Consider the following 16,397-nt stretch of genomic DNA (forward strand, 5'->3'; position numbering starts at 1 on the left):
TAATATACTGTGGCTAATCCATTTCTGTTTAGGGCTACAGTGCTCATGGAAAATGAGTCACAAATGTTGTTATACAATTGGTAGATTAAGTTGTTAAATACAGTGGGATCTATTCTCTTGCACTGTCTTGAATAAACAGAATTACATCTGACTATACATACCAGTAGTTCATAGAAGCACTTTTATTCATTAAATTCCAGCAGACAGACTCTGTTTTAAAAAACCAGAGTCTGATAAAACTGGTGGCTGATATGAAATGTAAAATCTAATCCCCTTTCCTAAGGCCAGTGGATCACAGCCAAATAGAGGTTGAAAGCTCAAAAAATGCCACCATCTCAGTTGGAACCTTTTCTTCCAAGGAGTCACTGAATCTGAGAGAATCTGAGATTAACAGGCACTGACATTTGTGGGTGAGGTGGAGTGTATGGGGACAGACAGGGGAGACATGGCAAATCATGTTGTCCATGCAACATTTATCCTCTGTTTCTGTCCAGGGTGAGATGATTTAAAGACAATTGAAAAGACTGCCGCTTTCTATACTATTGGGTAAAGACAAATTTTACTCTCAGATGGAGTGCCAAGTTTGAAACCAGCAGCTGGGAATTAGGCTATCCAGTTGCGACAGTTATATTTTAGTTAAAAATGAATGCAGTTACACATTCTTCAGTAAAACACTATTATGATATGTGCATTGATATGAAAATTAATTTAAATTCTAATTATTCTCATAGAATCATAGACTTTTTTATGTTAGAAGGGTCTTTTAAATATTACCTTGTTCCAACCCTCCTACAGTCTGTGGGGATAGCATTCACTAGTGAGACTGCTTGGAGCCCCATCCAGCCTTGATTTTAATATATCGAGTCATAGGGCATTGATCAGCTTGCCTGAGCAACCTGTCAGTATTTCACTCACCTAATAATTTTTTTTTCCTTCTATCTAGTCGAATTTACCCTCTTATGATTTAAAAGGATTACTGCTTTTTCTGTTAAAAATGTTAAAGATGCTGTCCTTGTTTTCTTGTTACACCTGGTGATTGAGAGCTCTTCTGTTCTTTGGAAAGTATCTTAAACGATGTACCGATCTGTTCTGCTACCCAGTTCCTGAGGGCAGTTCCCAGAGGCTCCTGCAAATTAACTCCTTGAAGAGCTGAAAGTTGTTTTTCCTAAAGTTCAAGGTCCTGATTTTACTCTTTGCCTGCCCCATAATTCTTAGGAGTATAAACACCACCAGTACGTGATCACTGCAGCACAAGCTGCTCCAATCTTCATGTATTTGATTTCTCTGGTGACCATCAAATCCAGTGTGGCATTTCCTGTGAGTTTCCTTGTTGTCTCCTCTTACCTCTGGAGCCCCTCTAAGACTTCAAGGGTGCTCCAGTGTACTCAGCACACCTCAGAACAACAGGCTGAGGGCCCTCACTAGTATTCATCCCTCTTACCTTGGTGTATACCAAGGGTAACCATGGCTTGTGGTGACCAAGCCTGATGTTATACCTTCCCCCCCTCAAGTCTTGTTTAAAGCTCTCTCAGGAAGGTTGTGAGCAAAGTCCTCTTACCCCTTTGAGAAGTCCTGTCTTATAATGGCAGACCTGGTGTCATGTAGACCAATCCATTATTAAAAACCCACAAAATTCTGATAGTTACACAAGCCACAGAGCCACAATCACTGGGTATGCTGCCACATGAGGGTAGTTGGTGTGTCAGAAGTGAGGGACTTGTAAAACATTTTATTTCACCTGTCCAAGAAAGCCACAGGACTAGGGAATAAGTCAGCAATTACTTAAATAAAACTCTGGAACAAATCTGAACAACAAAATATTTTTTGGGAGCGTTCGTCAAACTGCTTTCTGAATAGAATATGCCAGGATCTTTTCAGTAAGTCTGATGACTAACTGTAACAAAATAACAACATTTGAAAAAATGAAAGTGTCAACAAAAAATTAAATCAGCTGTTAGAGCAGCCACAAATTGCAAGATTCCCAAAAAAACCTTATTGTATCATTTGAGCTCCAAAACTTACTAGTTTTATAGGTATTGTTTTTCTGAATTCTGCATGTGCATCCCAGATGTTAACACAATTTTTTTGAAACCTATGATTCAATACTAGAGGAAAATGCCTGTGTGAAACAAATTGACATACTCATTTTTTATCCTGTTTTCACACTGGCTTTGAGTAAGTGATATTTCTTCAGACCTTCAGTTCATAGAAATCTCAGTCAAGCCATAAGCTTTTCTCTTTTTTTCTGGTTATGCCTTGTCAGTCTTTAATATTACCTTTTCCCAGAATCACAAGAAGGAGGTAGGAGATATCTTGCTAATGTCCTGCTCACTGTAGGCATGGTCCTTGGATCAGATCCTCTGCTGTATTTCTGTTTACATCAACACCATCTGTCACAGCTTCAAAGTCTACTCTTACAGTCTTTCCCTAACTTCTATCTTCTTTAATTTTTAATTAGGTATCAAAAATTTCGGGAGCTTTGTGATGCAAGGTTTTTAACTCTGTGCTCTGTTACATCCAGTCCCATTTCTAACCACATAGCAAAGGTAGTACATTTATACTGCAGAACTACTGGCTCTAGACTTTGTTTCTTACAGGAGACTGTGCTAACTAGACCCAACATTTAAATTTTACATGCAGCAGCCATTCCTCCTCCAAACAGCTCCAGTCAGACACACTGTAGATGCAAATACAGAAGTGCTCCTCACATCAATTTCTTTTCTCTCTTGAGTATCAGTTACTACTTTCACTTCCCAGAAAAATTCAATTTCAAGGACAAAATAAATGACTGGGGACTAGTAATTTATTTCTAGGACTTCAGCCATTACCACATTCAACACAACTTTATCTACATTTATGTTTTAGAGTCTTGAAACCTGCATCTTTGGGTTCAGTGGAATCCAAATTTTAATCATTAGAGAAAGACTGGAACTAAATTCCTTTCTTAGCAAATGGCTTTCCGTATAAACTTGGATCATAGGATAAATCACACTTTTTTCATGTTCTTCCACTCCTTGAAATATGATGAGGATAAGTGTGCACTGAACTCACAGGAGGAGAGGAGGTCTCCAGACCCAGGCCCTAGCCAGAGCAGGCTCAGCTGTGGGCTCAGACTGGTCTGCTCAGGTGTTCTTCCAGTCAAGGTGTGAAATGTTCCCAATGATGGAAACAGTTCAATGACCCTGGGCAGCTGTCCCACCTCTGGGCTGTACTCAGGGGGAAAGGGTCTTTCATTTGTAGCCTGACCTCTGCATGTTTCAGCTTGTGCTGCTGCTGCCTCTCATCTTCCCACCAAGAAACACTGGAGCCCGGTTGCATCTTCTCCATCCCCTCCTGCCCATGTCAGGAATGCTGCCGGGTGTCCCCGAAGCTGTACCTTCTCCCAGCTGAGCCAGCCTTGGTACTACTTGCAAGATTCTGCAAGATTCTCCTTGCAGAACAAGAACTTCAGATGTAGCACCTTGGTGGCATCCCCTCTCCTCCCACCAGTTCTGTCTACATTGAGAAAGTAGCATGGCAGCTGTAATGAAAGCAGTGGGTGGTTATATATTATGGTGATAAGAGATATGATGGCTAAGGTGGGGAGTATTTGCCATGGCATTAAAGCAGCAATAATGACACACTTATCACAGCCATTATAGTTTTACTCTCCACAAAAGTGACCTGAATAACACCAGCTTGTTTAATTTTACTATCTAGTAAAAGAAAAAGGAGGATAGGTTTCTCCTAAAGCCTATTCAAACAGATTTTATATGTGGTTTTCAGTAAGGAGTTTTTCTATACTATATCAAAGTTTCTCTTCAAGGTGACACAAGAATAGATGAAACATTTATTTAAAAAAAAGACATAGGAATTGCAAAGCTGGAGATGAGATTTTTCCCCCCCTTAACCTATACTGTTTTTAGCAAGTGGCCTTGCTCAACAGCTAATTTCTTATGGTTAATCACATTATATTTCTCACTGATGCATCAGCACTTAAAAATAGGACGAAGGCCAGAGTGTTTGTGCAGCACTCAAGTCAACACAAACATTATTTAAAGATCTTAACTGGAACTAAATGAGCTTGCACACATGGTGATTGCCCTCTGCATTTGGGTTATTCTAGAACCCAGAGTGTAGACACTTTCAGAGACCTTTTTGAGGGAATTTCTCAGTTTCCTCTTTCAAACTGAAACTTCCAGAACCCTTCAAAGGATGAGCACCCTTCCCCTCCTCGCCATATCAAGAAATTTCCCCAAGAAAACAGAGTTCTCAGGCCTTTCCTTCTCTCTTACCCTCAGATACCAAAAATGTTATATGACAGGTTTGAGGACACATATTTGCAGTGACAGAATGCTACTTGTTAGGGAAGAACCCTGTACGCACCTGAGTTTGGTCTCTCCCATTGGGGTCTGGAGCTTTTCAGTGCTGGAGATGAATAATAAAGTATAATATGTGTTGGATATTATGGATATAATATAAATATTTTTCAGTTACATTTTGAGAAATTTGAGTCCAACCACAGGCCCAGGACACAACTGTGGGTAATATGTTTCCAGTTGCACTGTATGCAGTAACCCAACCAAATAGTTCTATGAAAGTTCTGGCAACTACATTCTCAATCTCACGTTAGTGCTGGACACTTGCCACTGGAATTAAAATAACAACTCTATCCTTTGACTCCTAGAAAATTCTCCCCTGAGCGATATGGGGAAAATATACAGAACCAACTGGAGAAACCCATATTCTGAAGGAAAAGAATACCTTAATATAGCACAAGACAGTAGGGGAAGAGGAGCTGTGAGAAAAAGAGCGTGAAAGGAAAAGGTAGAAGATTTATTTCTAAATACAATGAAGGGACTAGAATGCAAAAGAAAACAAATCAATGATCTTTCTGGAATGGCCAGGTATAAAACATTTGACGCCATTTTGTACAAAGATTTCAATTCCAGATATAGAAAAGAATTTTACCTGAAATGGCAGATGTTCTGGAGCTCACCTAGATTATAGTCCTGGACAGAAGGAGCTGTTTTTTCTCAAACATTCTTATATTTCAAACAGAAATTAAAGTGAACGTTGAATTTGATCCACTAAGCCCATTTCTCTTGTCCCTTCTGAAAGCAGAAAAAACATAGTGGGAGAAAACTTTGCTAACTCTGAAGAAATCTAGAGAGTCTGCGGGTGCAAGTGCATGATCTTAGCTCATGTGACTACATGTCAGATTCATTGTTGAGTCCTGGGAGATATTCACAGATACCTTTGTTTTGGACCTCCATTCCTGGGAATAACAGAGGAGCAGCACTATCAAGCTTTGACAAATTTGTACAAAAATCAAGGTGCAAGAAAATACAGGACCTCTGGAATAAAGTAGAATTTAGGCTTTTTATTAGTACCTGATTTCTGTAAAGTGAATGTATACAGACTATGCTCGTGCTGCTGCTCTCTTTGATGTCCTTCCCTCTACCTCCTATTTTAAACCACTTGCAGAGACATTGTCTTGTGCTTCAAGTCTCTTGCCAGCTGTTTGCATCATCTGCCTGTTATCAGGCTTGGATGTGGAAAAAAGTGGATGATTGCTTTTCTGTGAGTATCCTCAGTTAATCCTGGTCAAGCTGAATCTGAAAATAGAGCAAGCTGGTCACCATCTCAGTGAAGTGTAGTCCTATTGCCATGTATGAAGATGCAATGAAGGAAAACACCTTAAATGTGACTTCATTAACTGAGAAAAACAGTCACTGACATTACAAATAAAGGAAAATCAGGACATTAAAAGTTAGGAATTATAGTATCATATGAAATTTTAATTAAAACCACATATTGCAACATTCATAATAAAACCATGGGAGTTTGTGACCGGTGGCATTTATGATTATAGCAGCATATATCCCTCATGGTGAAATAGTTGGCATCAAACAGAGAGGAATCACACAGCAAGGCACGTAGGCTCCCAAAATGCAAAACTCCAGGGCTTCAGCCTGTAGCTCTGGGTACCAAGCTGCAGGGAAAGTGTCAGGACTGAAAGATATATGTAGACAGGAGGAAGAAGAGAAAGAATATTCTGAGATGGAGAGTTTACCTGCTTATAGGTGTCCAATGGAAATAATTCTATTTAGGCTACAAAACCATTTCAATCTTCAGTCTTGAAGTCTGTTTTCCCAGCTTATAATTGTTAGGTTGTAAACATGGGACACCATGAGATTATTTTGCAAATATAACTTATCAAGTAGTGCATTTGGTATAACCTTTGTGACTCATCACTTGAAAGCTCTACTTCTACTTCCACTGTGATATGTATCATCAAATACTATACTATGGAACAATTTCTAAGCTGTTCAAGTATGAAAAGTAAGCTTCCCAATGTAAAGTCAACAAAATGTCAGTGTTCGCTTTTATACAACTGTTTTTCAGGTTATATGTAAGATATATAACAGAGATATTTACAAATATCAGATTCTGTATTTTAATAAATAACTGATAAGTGGTGTCTGAGTGTGTTAATTCAGTCAAAGAACAGGAGAAGCATTTCTTAGTGCATCCTAAGAAATACAGCTGGGGAGTTTGAGTTGTAGTGCATACACAAAATCCTTCTTTCCTTTCTCCTCACCCATCTTACAGAAGTCTAAGTATCTATATTTTGCTGTTTAACTTAAGAGTTTTAAAAACTGCTTATTCAGACTATAGAGATGGATTTGATTTGTCTAAGTCAGCCTTTATTTTGATGCTATCCATTGCACTTATAAGAAATTCCTGTTTTAGACTGGCCTGAAGTAACAGCATAAAAGAGAAAAAGTCACATTACCTACTTTCTGGGGAGCAATTCTGACATCTGAATACACCAATTCATATTTTTTAATTTCTTTAGACATGACGCAGAAGATTATTTTCAGCAGGCCTGAACTGTTACACACATAAAACCACAGAAAATAATTTTGTGCATTTGTCCTGGTTTCTGCTGGGATAGGGTTAATTTTCTTAACAGCTGGCCCAATGCTTTGGATTTGGATGAGAATAATGCTGATAACACATCAATGTTTCGACTCTTGGTAAGTAGTGTTTACCTGAAGTCAAGGACTTTTCAGTGTCTCATGAGCTGCTGGTGAAGAGCTACATAAAGAGCTGTAAGGGAGAAAGGTCTGATGAGTTGGAATTTCCCATCCAGTAGAACATCATGCTCGGTATATAAACTGGGGGAGTTATGTGGAAGGGGGGTGACTGCTGTGAACTGTAGGGAGTTACACAGAAAGGGCCTGTCTGCTTCTGGGGGATGGGCTGGGCAGCAACCAGAGGCGGTGAGTAATTTTATTGTGCATCATTTGTTCCTCTTGAGTTGCATTACTCTCTCTCCCTCTTCATATAATTACAACTATTATTATTACTGTTGTATTTTTTTCCAGCTATTAAATTGTTCTTAACCCACAAGATTGAGATTCTCTTCCCCACCAGACAGCGGCAGGGGAAGAGGGAGAAAGGGACTGTATGGTAGTTAATTGGCATCTGGAATTAAAAAAAATATTAAGTTAAAGAATAGCTGACCATATCTATATATTTTCAGCTTTCAGTGTGTAAGGATATTCTTTCATAGAAATGGGAGGTTATTTCTAACACAACTGTTTTGGAATTCACATTAAACATTAAAAAATCACCTTTCTTAAAGGAAGTTTGAGAGGAGAAGTGAAAATGAAGGAAAATTAAAAGACCTTATTGAGCAACAGTGAATTATAGGCCTACTTAGGCATACACACACGGGTTAGAGGATGAAACTTTTGTAATTTTTCAGCTCATTTAATCTGAAAGGCCTGCATGCTGAGTTACATAGCCAGAGTTCACATCTGCAGTTTGGTTGATACATTCCTCTGGTGCTGGCATTAGCCCTGTGACCACAGTGGCTTCTAATGCTCAGCTCTTTTAGTGGTTTGGCATCTTTCATATTCCCTCAAGCTCTACAGTAGAGCAAGCGGACACCCACACTGGACGCAAAGAGAGTCATCTTAATGAATGACATATTACAAGCCTTGTGAAAGTAATTTGCTTTGCACCATGGTGTAGTTGGCGAACTTCCTATTACTGAAGGTTGAGGGCTGAATTCAGCACTAGAGCTATGCAAATTCTTGCCTTTTGGGCAATTATAATACAGAAGCAAGCCTTACTAAAATTAATTTTGGTCTTTGTTTTCTAGAATGCTTGGAAGGTTTCTACTATTCCATGTTAGAGGTAATGAATTCACATCTGAAGACTTGTCATTTTTATAGCAATGTATGTCTTTGATGAAATGTAGAACAAAGATTCTGCTAAATCTAATTTTCTGACCTGTGATTTGATGACAATGGCTACTGGCTGTTGGACACTGACCATTAAAAAGCTGAGTGCACAGGGCAGGCAGCTCATACTTCCCTCAGTCTGTGCTTTACTTTCTTTCCTATTCTCTTGCTACATAGCATCATCTGAATAGAGTGATTTTGTGACATGTGCAAATATGTAGGCACTTATTACTTCCACAGCTAAGATTTTGCAGTGTTTTCTGCTTCTTGCTCCTGTTTCATTCACTGCTTTGATGAAATATTCTTCTTTGCCTGAAAAGTGTGTCTGATGCCTTTACTTCCTGCCTGTTTCTTCCAAAAAGCACATGAATCAGAGGGAAAGATTTATGTATACAGAAGAAACTATTCTTTTCTATCATGAACATTAGGTCTGGAAACAGTCTCTGAGGAAGGGCCAATGGGGGCTCTTGAAAAAATTGACTTTGATTTTACTGAACCTTGAAGCTCTGAAAAGAGCTGTTTATGTGTATGGCTCCTAGTCAGCTCGCACTGTGTGAATCTGAGGGTTGCACTGTGCCAACATGTGAAGCCAATTTAGTTGGGTAGTGAAAGTGTGGAGTTCTGTCAGGCAAAGCAAGAACCATTATCATCTTCTTTCCTGAGGGCATGGTAGGAAAGATAGCAGCACCCTTCTGCCTGTTATACCCAGGCAATTTACTTGAAGATACCATGAGGCAGAAAATAGTTATTTTTTAGTTTATTTTGGAGTATAAGTTTCTCCTTCTTTTAACTCCATAATTAAAACTGAACTTAAAACTGAAGTTCAAAAGTCTCAGAATTGCTGTCCTCTTGTTACTTGTTATAGTGATTGTTGTAAGACTTCTTGAAGTTCATTCATGGTTAAAATGCTATTATTCTCTTAGTTGTGGAGCTTTTCCTAATTCCATCCTTGCCTCCCACCCTACCCTACTAGTAGTTTAGCTGTATCACTAATATACAAGGGTTTGAGTGGAGACATATGGTCACCATCAGCTTAGATATTTAATTTTGAGATGACATTCTATTAATCCATCTGAAAAGGGAGAAGCCACCATACAACTGGTTGCAATTAGCCAAACCACAATTTTCTCTAACCAATATTTAAGCCAAAAACAGTATTTTAGAATTACATCGCTCCCAGATTTGCATCTCATGAAGAATTCCCAGGGTTAAGATTCAAGCCATACTGTAAAACCAACCCTCTAATTGCAAATTTTTAGAGAGGAAGATCAGTGGCAGGTGGTGCCTGCTATAAAAGCCTCATTAAAACACCTTCTGTTTGAATATCACAAAAGGGAGTCACCAGATGGAGGCACAGCTCCACATGGTAGCCTTACCTCAAATGAGAGTTTCACCTGACACTTTAGGGACAGCAGATTTTTTTTTCTCCAACTAACAAGCCACTGAGGTTCAAGAGAGTGTATATTAGGATTAATTGCACTTGATCACTAATCCATTGTAATGCCATATGTTGAAGGCATTGTTCATTGTCAAACCAAGAGACAGGTAGGGCCCCTCTGGTAATGTAAACTGTCCCTATTTCCACAGATCTAATCTAATTTCACCTCCTTACAGACCTCAGATTCCAGTAAAGATATTTTACTCTTCCTGCTTTGTCTCCTGATGCATTTTTGAATGATAGCAAATCTGATACAGAAACTAATGGTGCTGAAATGTGCTGACAGATTGGAAAATTATTTTTCCTGTTGCTGCTTGCAAATATTAAAAGGATATTTACTCAATTGTGTGCTCAGCCTCTCAGTCTAAAGGACTAGCTCTTCCTCCATCAACTTCACAGTTTTAACTTCTGACATCTCCTCTCTCTCCTAGTCCCAAAACACATCTGAACAATATGTGATTTACCAGATTAGAACAACTGGCAAGCTAAATCATGTAAGTAAAATTTGTTTCTTAAAGGAGGCATTGTCACCTTGCATGGGCCTTGGAGTGGGAGGATTTTTTCAGTAGCTTGGCTTTGGCACTAATCCAAATAAGTAAGTGCAAAACAGAGTAGCCAAAGAATTTTTCATAGTTCTGTTGTGTGCTTTGTGCTAAGCTACTTTAAAAACTGCCACCCACCAAGGCTGTTTCTTAAATTAAAAAGGTTAGTTGGATTAAACATGTAGTGTGTGTGTATTTGTGAGAAGTAGAAGGAAGGCATATAGGTGAATTGTATTAATATATTTTTTACCAAGTCATGCATAGCATTCTATGTCACAAGGAAAAGGTAAACAAGCCAAAACCTGTAATTTTTTGTAGACATTGTGGCAACTGTTCAAGGCCAAAATATGTTTTCATACTAATCTTATTCAAGGGCTGATCTACTTAAACTGAGAGAGCAAGAAATGAGTCAGAGGTTTGGTATATAACATCCCATCTTGTGCTACTTTCTTAAGACTACTCTATACTTATAAAATGTCTTCTGTTATGGAAAGGACTGCAAGTGTGTTGCCAGATGTACCTACTTAAAGATCTATTCAACCACCAGTGAAACATGGGGTGAATCTCTGGGGTAGAGAACAGCAGCTCCTCCATTACACAAAAAAACCCCACTTTTTTTAGGAGGAAGAAGTAAAAAATATCTGCTTCCACTGCAGTTCTAAGGGAAATTGTACTGCCAAAGTATAATTTATAATAAGTACTGTTGTTGAAAATTGCCGAAGATACTGGAGGTAACTTTCTCCACTACTGCAAAACTGCCCGTGGATCTTCAGCAATAACAGGTGCTCAAGGCCTCACATTTGCTATGAGTTCAGAAGGCATTGACTGAAATACATGACAAAATGTTTCCTCTCCATTAAGCAGAATGTCAGGTATCTCTATAGTTTCCAACTCTACCTGCTCCTCTCTCTACCCAGTATCTGTATTATGTATAGTACAAGGCCAGCTGACTTGGTCTATCTAGTCTATTCTAAATATCTTCGTTCTTAATGTAAATTTCGCTTTTAAAACAGTATTCTCATGGTATGTCCAAACCAATACAAGCTTGTCAATGCATTTTCTTTCTGTCTCTTCTAAAGAAATTCTTTTCAGTTATTTTGGAGCAGTAATTTTCATTTAATTGGGAAAATTAAATGTGCTGGCTGAAGGAGTTACCTGAGGTATAGGAGTTCCACATTCTTTTCAGTTTCTGACCTGCCTGGGCTTGGATTCAGTAGTTGTATGTTGTGAATTAAGGGTAAACTAGTCCACAACCTCCACTGTGTATATTTCATGAATATGGGTCTTCACGTATACCATTATCTTCTTCCATCCAGACAGGTAGCTTGTCTTGATCACAGATGAATGGATCTGGCTGACTTGTAACAAACAAATGATCTCCAAAACCAAAACCAGACCAAAGACAGTGTCCATGAATAAGTGCTGAGTTCAGTGTAAATCTAATTTAACTAAAACATAATATTCAAGGAAGTATAGGCTGTCCTTTGGTACCCAGGAATGGATTTGAGATTCATAAAATCTTCAAAAGATTTAAAACAACGTGTGTAAAAATTTTAAGTGCAAATAGATTTTAATTAGTATTCATTTATTTAAAAATTAGACAATTTAGTACAGAAATAGAAACCTGATATTTGGAATCAGTTGCACTATGAGAAAAAAAGCATCCATAGCTATGTATGGTTTTGCCTTCTAAAGAATAGATGGAACTTAACATACCTCGGGTATTTTAAGAACTATCTTTCTTGTAAACTGAGTGCTTTGAAAAACTGTTACATAATCCTGGTTGTAGGCTGATTAGTAGTGCCCTTTCTGGCTATATGTTACATTCCCAGAAAGTGAAGAGAGTTTCAGAGAAGCCACAGGTGGCTAATTTTCCACCTGTTGAAGAAATGTGACTTGCAAGAAAATTCTATCTTTATGATAGTTCTGAAATGGGTTCTAGATGACCCTTAGGATATATGGGTGTATTTGATTGCTATTTCCCCAGTGTAGTACTTTGGTCTTCTCCTTGTTGAATTTCTTGAAATATCTGTTGGTTCATTTCTCCACCCTATCAAGATCCCTCTGGTGATGAACACGGAGTCAGGGTGAGCTTCTGGTCTATCAACCATTACTTCTGGGTTTGTGTAACCAGCAAACTTGATGAGGGTATGCTTTCTCCCATCATCCAAAGTATTAATGAGGATGTTAAGCAGGATCAGATTCAGCACTGACTCCTGGGGTTCACTTCTAATTATTGACTGTCAGCTTTGCCCCCAATGATCACCACTGGCCTGGTGATCAGAGCCTGGCCATTAAGAGAGTTTTGAATTCACATCACTGCTTACTCATCCACCCTATACATCCAGATTTTATCTACAAGGATCTCATGAGGAACAGTATCAAAAACATGACTGAAAGATATAGTAGATAATATCCACTGCTCTCTCCTCATCTATCAAGTGGTTGTTTTGTCATGGAAGGTGATCAAGATAGCCAAGTGTCCTAGTTTCATCTGGGATAGAGTTAATTCCTTCTCTGTAGCTGGAGCAGTCCTGTATTTTGGATTCAGTGTGATAATAATGTTGATAACACTATGATGCTTTTGTTGTTGCTAAGTTGTGTTTATCCTAATCCAAGGGCTATTTTATGTTGTATGTTCTGTCAGTGAGGAGGTAAACAAAAGAAAGCTATGAGGAAGCACGGACAGGTGATTTGAACTGATACAAGGAATATTCCACACTCTAGAACATAATGACCAGTCTATCAGTTCTGTGAGTTGCTCAGAGGAGAGGCTGATTAGGATTTGAGGATGGGGCTGGCATTGGCCAATGGATTCAGAACAACTGTTTTGTAAATAACTTGTTTTTCCTTTATTACTACTACTACTACTACTACTACTACTACTACTACTACTACTACTACTACTACTACTGTTATTATTATTATTAAACTATTGTTACTATATTTTATTCTGTTTTAATTATTAAGCTGTCTTGATCTCAACCTACAGGTTTTGCTTTTGATTTCCCCCCTTTTTCAGGCAAGTTGTGAGTGAACAGCTTTGTGGTGAGTAGTTGGCAGCTGAGTTTAAACTATGACTCTAAGCATCATCAGAGATATTTCACACTGGTGTGATGGAGAGGTGGAAAAAAAGCATACAGACTTGGTTGGTGTATGTAAAACATATTGGTATGAAACAATCCTAAAAATATTGAATAAGGGTGAAATGAATGATATTTAAAAGCTACACTGCTTTGAAGGGTCTTACACTTCAAAAGACAGATGAGACCTATGTAAATATTTTAATTTATAGTTAGGGTTTCATCTATTGACCCATTAGATTATTTCAATTTTTTTCCTTCAATAGAATGAGCTGAGGGTCTTGAGTGACCAGGAGACTCTCATTGAGTAAATCAGCTACAGGGTTAATATTTTTAAATAACTTTTTATTGGTTATTAATACTACTGCTACCACCACTACTGCTGCTACTACTACCAACAATAATACTAATAACAACTTTCTAATAAGACCTTTTGAATAATTAAACTTTTAATAATAACTAACAATAATAACAATAACATCCTTTTAAAGCATTAATAACCCTTTAATGGCTTAATTTGAAGCAAGAGTGAGATGGATGTCTGATAGTTTGCTATTTCCACTTAATAGCAAAAAATGGTATCACATATATCTAGTTTTCCGGTATCAAAAGTAATGTTCACTTAAATAGAATGTTTAATCTGTGTTTCAAACTACAATCTACAACTGCTCCTTAACTCAGAATGGGGGAATCCAATAGCCCACCTGGGTAAAGCAACTTTTGCAGGACATAGTGAGTTTATTTCTTTCAGTGCTACTAGTAATTTCTTTTTTCTCCATTAGAAAGGATTTCTAGAATTCCTCCTTTTGGAACTTCATTTGTGTGCTGCAGGGTTCTCCACATTTAGCCATTTTTACAGTTTTTATGTGCCTGTTTTGAGACTCTGATCAAGAGACTGGACTAACTACCTGGTGAATTTGGGGTTGGGAGAATGGAGATATACATGTTTTTGCAGATACCTGATAGTATTTTCAAGTTAGTAGGCATATATCTTTAAGGTTATTAAATGTAATAAAAAAAAAGAAGTGGTCTTTGTAGTTACTATTTAATCAAGGGTATTTATATTCATTGCAGCAGATTTCACTGCTGTTGTTTTTATATTGCTCTTTCTGGAATTTTTTTTTTTCAGTTTGCTCTAATATTTCACCTTATCCACTTGAGAGTTAAAGACAGAGTTCCAAACACTATTTTAATCCAATTAAAAATATCATAATATTCTGAAAAGGACAGAATTTCAAACATAGTGTTGCCTTCGGATATTACATTTTAGGTCACCTGAGTGTAACATGAATAATCTTGATTAGGGATGGAAAGAACCTAGAATCTCCCCTTTACTTTTTTTTTTGACATCTAAAATCCTGAAGGATTTATATTGATGAAACATTGGTGAATGCTCCAGCAGATAGGCTACTTTCCTTATTTAACAGAAAAGTAATCTTGTGATCCTATGCAAAACTGTCCTTCTGCCAATACAAATAAACAGTGTTTAAACTGTTATTATTACTTATGATTCACCAGGAGGGTGAAATAAATAAGTACCTGTAAATTCCATGTTGATAGCCAGTTATTTTGGAGAATGCTCTTGTACTGGGCATAAGAAACAATGCTGACAAACTGAAGCCATTGTATGAAAGGTTTAGAGCCAGCAAGGAGAACTTACCTTCTTTGGGTCTCCTGATGCATGTATCTGATGAAGATTCAGCAAATTAAATCACTGGAAAGAATGGATCTGCAGGTGATTAATGCATCACTACCTTACCTGTACTCTTCATCTCCCAAAGAGGAACACATGGCATTGCAGTGCTTTGTGTGCTCCATGATTTTTCACTATGGTCTGGTGAAACCAAAGGATTCCATTCTTGCTACAAAAAATTTTGCTCCTGAAGTTATTAGTCATACTATTATATTATCATAAATGGTAATAATTGGATTTGTTATTTTTTTCTAATACTGAGGTGGAATACTTCATGTGTGTCTGGCAGAAGTATTCACATACTTGTACCATTATGCAAATAATAAGTAAAATAAGTTACTGTGTTTTCTCATGCATCTTCCTTTTTTTTCCCCTTCCTTTTCCTCCGCTCCCCACTTCCCCCCCACCCCTTTCCCATGCTCTTTTCATGTTTCTTTTAAGCCTCAGATGTAACTTATATTACAATGGTCATTATTTTTTCCCTGTAATCATATGGCCCTTCATGCTTTCCTGAATTATCTATCTTTGTCTTTCTTTTCTGTCTTCTTATTAGAGTTGTTGTTAGCTCCATTCTGATGTTTGTAGTTTTTGGGAATCTGAATCTTTGTTATTTACGTTATCAGTGATCTGACCTGGCTTGCCCACAGCAATGTTCCAACTGTTCTCAGGTCCTCAATTACTAATTATGCAGATGAACAGATTGTGAAAACTCTTTCCTTATGGCCACATTCTGGAGGAGTTGTTTTTAATAAACTGGTTCTGATTTTGAATTTTAAGGAAGTGCTGAACATTTCTTAGTTGGATTTTTCATATGTCCTCTACATGTTTGTTGTAGTAATTTATTAACAAGTGATGTTTACATACACATATCAAAAAATTGAAACAGATAACATTCAAAAGTGATAAGGTTGTAAGCAGAAGTACAGGACACAGATTAAAGGCAGATATCCAGAGGAATAGCTTCCTGAACATCACCAAGACAGTGGACAGCCTGCCAGTAGAGTACTTGGAGCTATTAACATTAATGAAACAAATTAATCACTAGTGAGCACTGATTAATATCATTACACTAGGAATGTCCAGAAAGAATTCACTTTTGAGGGGAAAGAATTCTGTTATGTTAATAATGCTTTACCAATTTTTGTTCTCGTTTTTGGGAAGTAAGTAACACACAGTAAGTATGACATTATATTCAAGGAAATTATATCTTCATGGAAATCTTCATCAACATCTAGTACCACTGGAAGAAAACAGAAGTGTTCCTAGTTTGTGTGACAACAACACTGGGCTTAGGATTATGGTTGTATGTCATCTTTCTTTTTTAGTGTGTTACAGTGGTGCCCAGAAGACATACTCTTTCTGTTTGAACAAAACACATGTTCATGATAATATTGCGCACTCTAC

The sequence above is a fragment of the Passer montanus genome, unplaced genomic scaffold (assembly GCF_014805655.1).
Source record: "Passer montanus isolate IOZ18808 unplaced genomic scaffold, ASM1480565v1 scaffold7, whole genome shotgun sequence".
NCBI classification, from domain to species: Eukaryota; Metazoa; Chordata; class Aves; order Passeriformes; family Passeridae; genus Passer; species Passer montanus.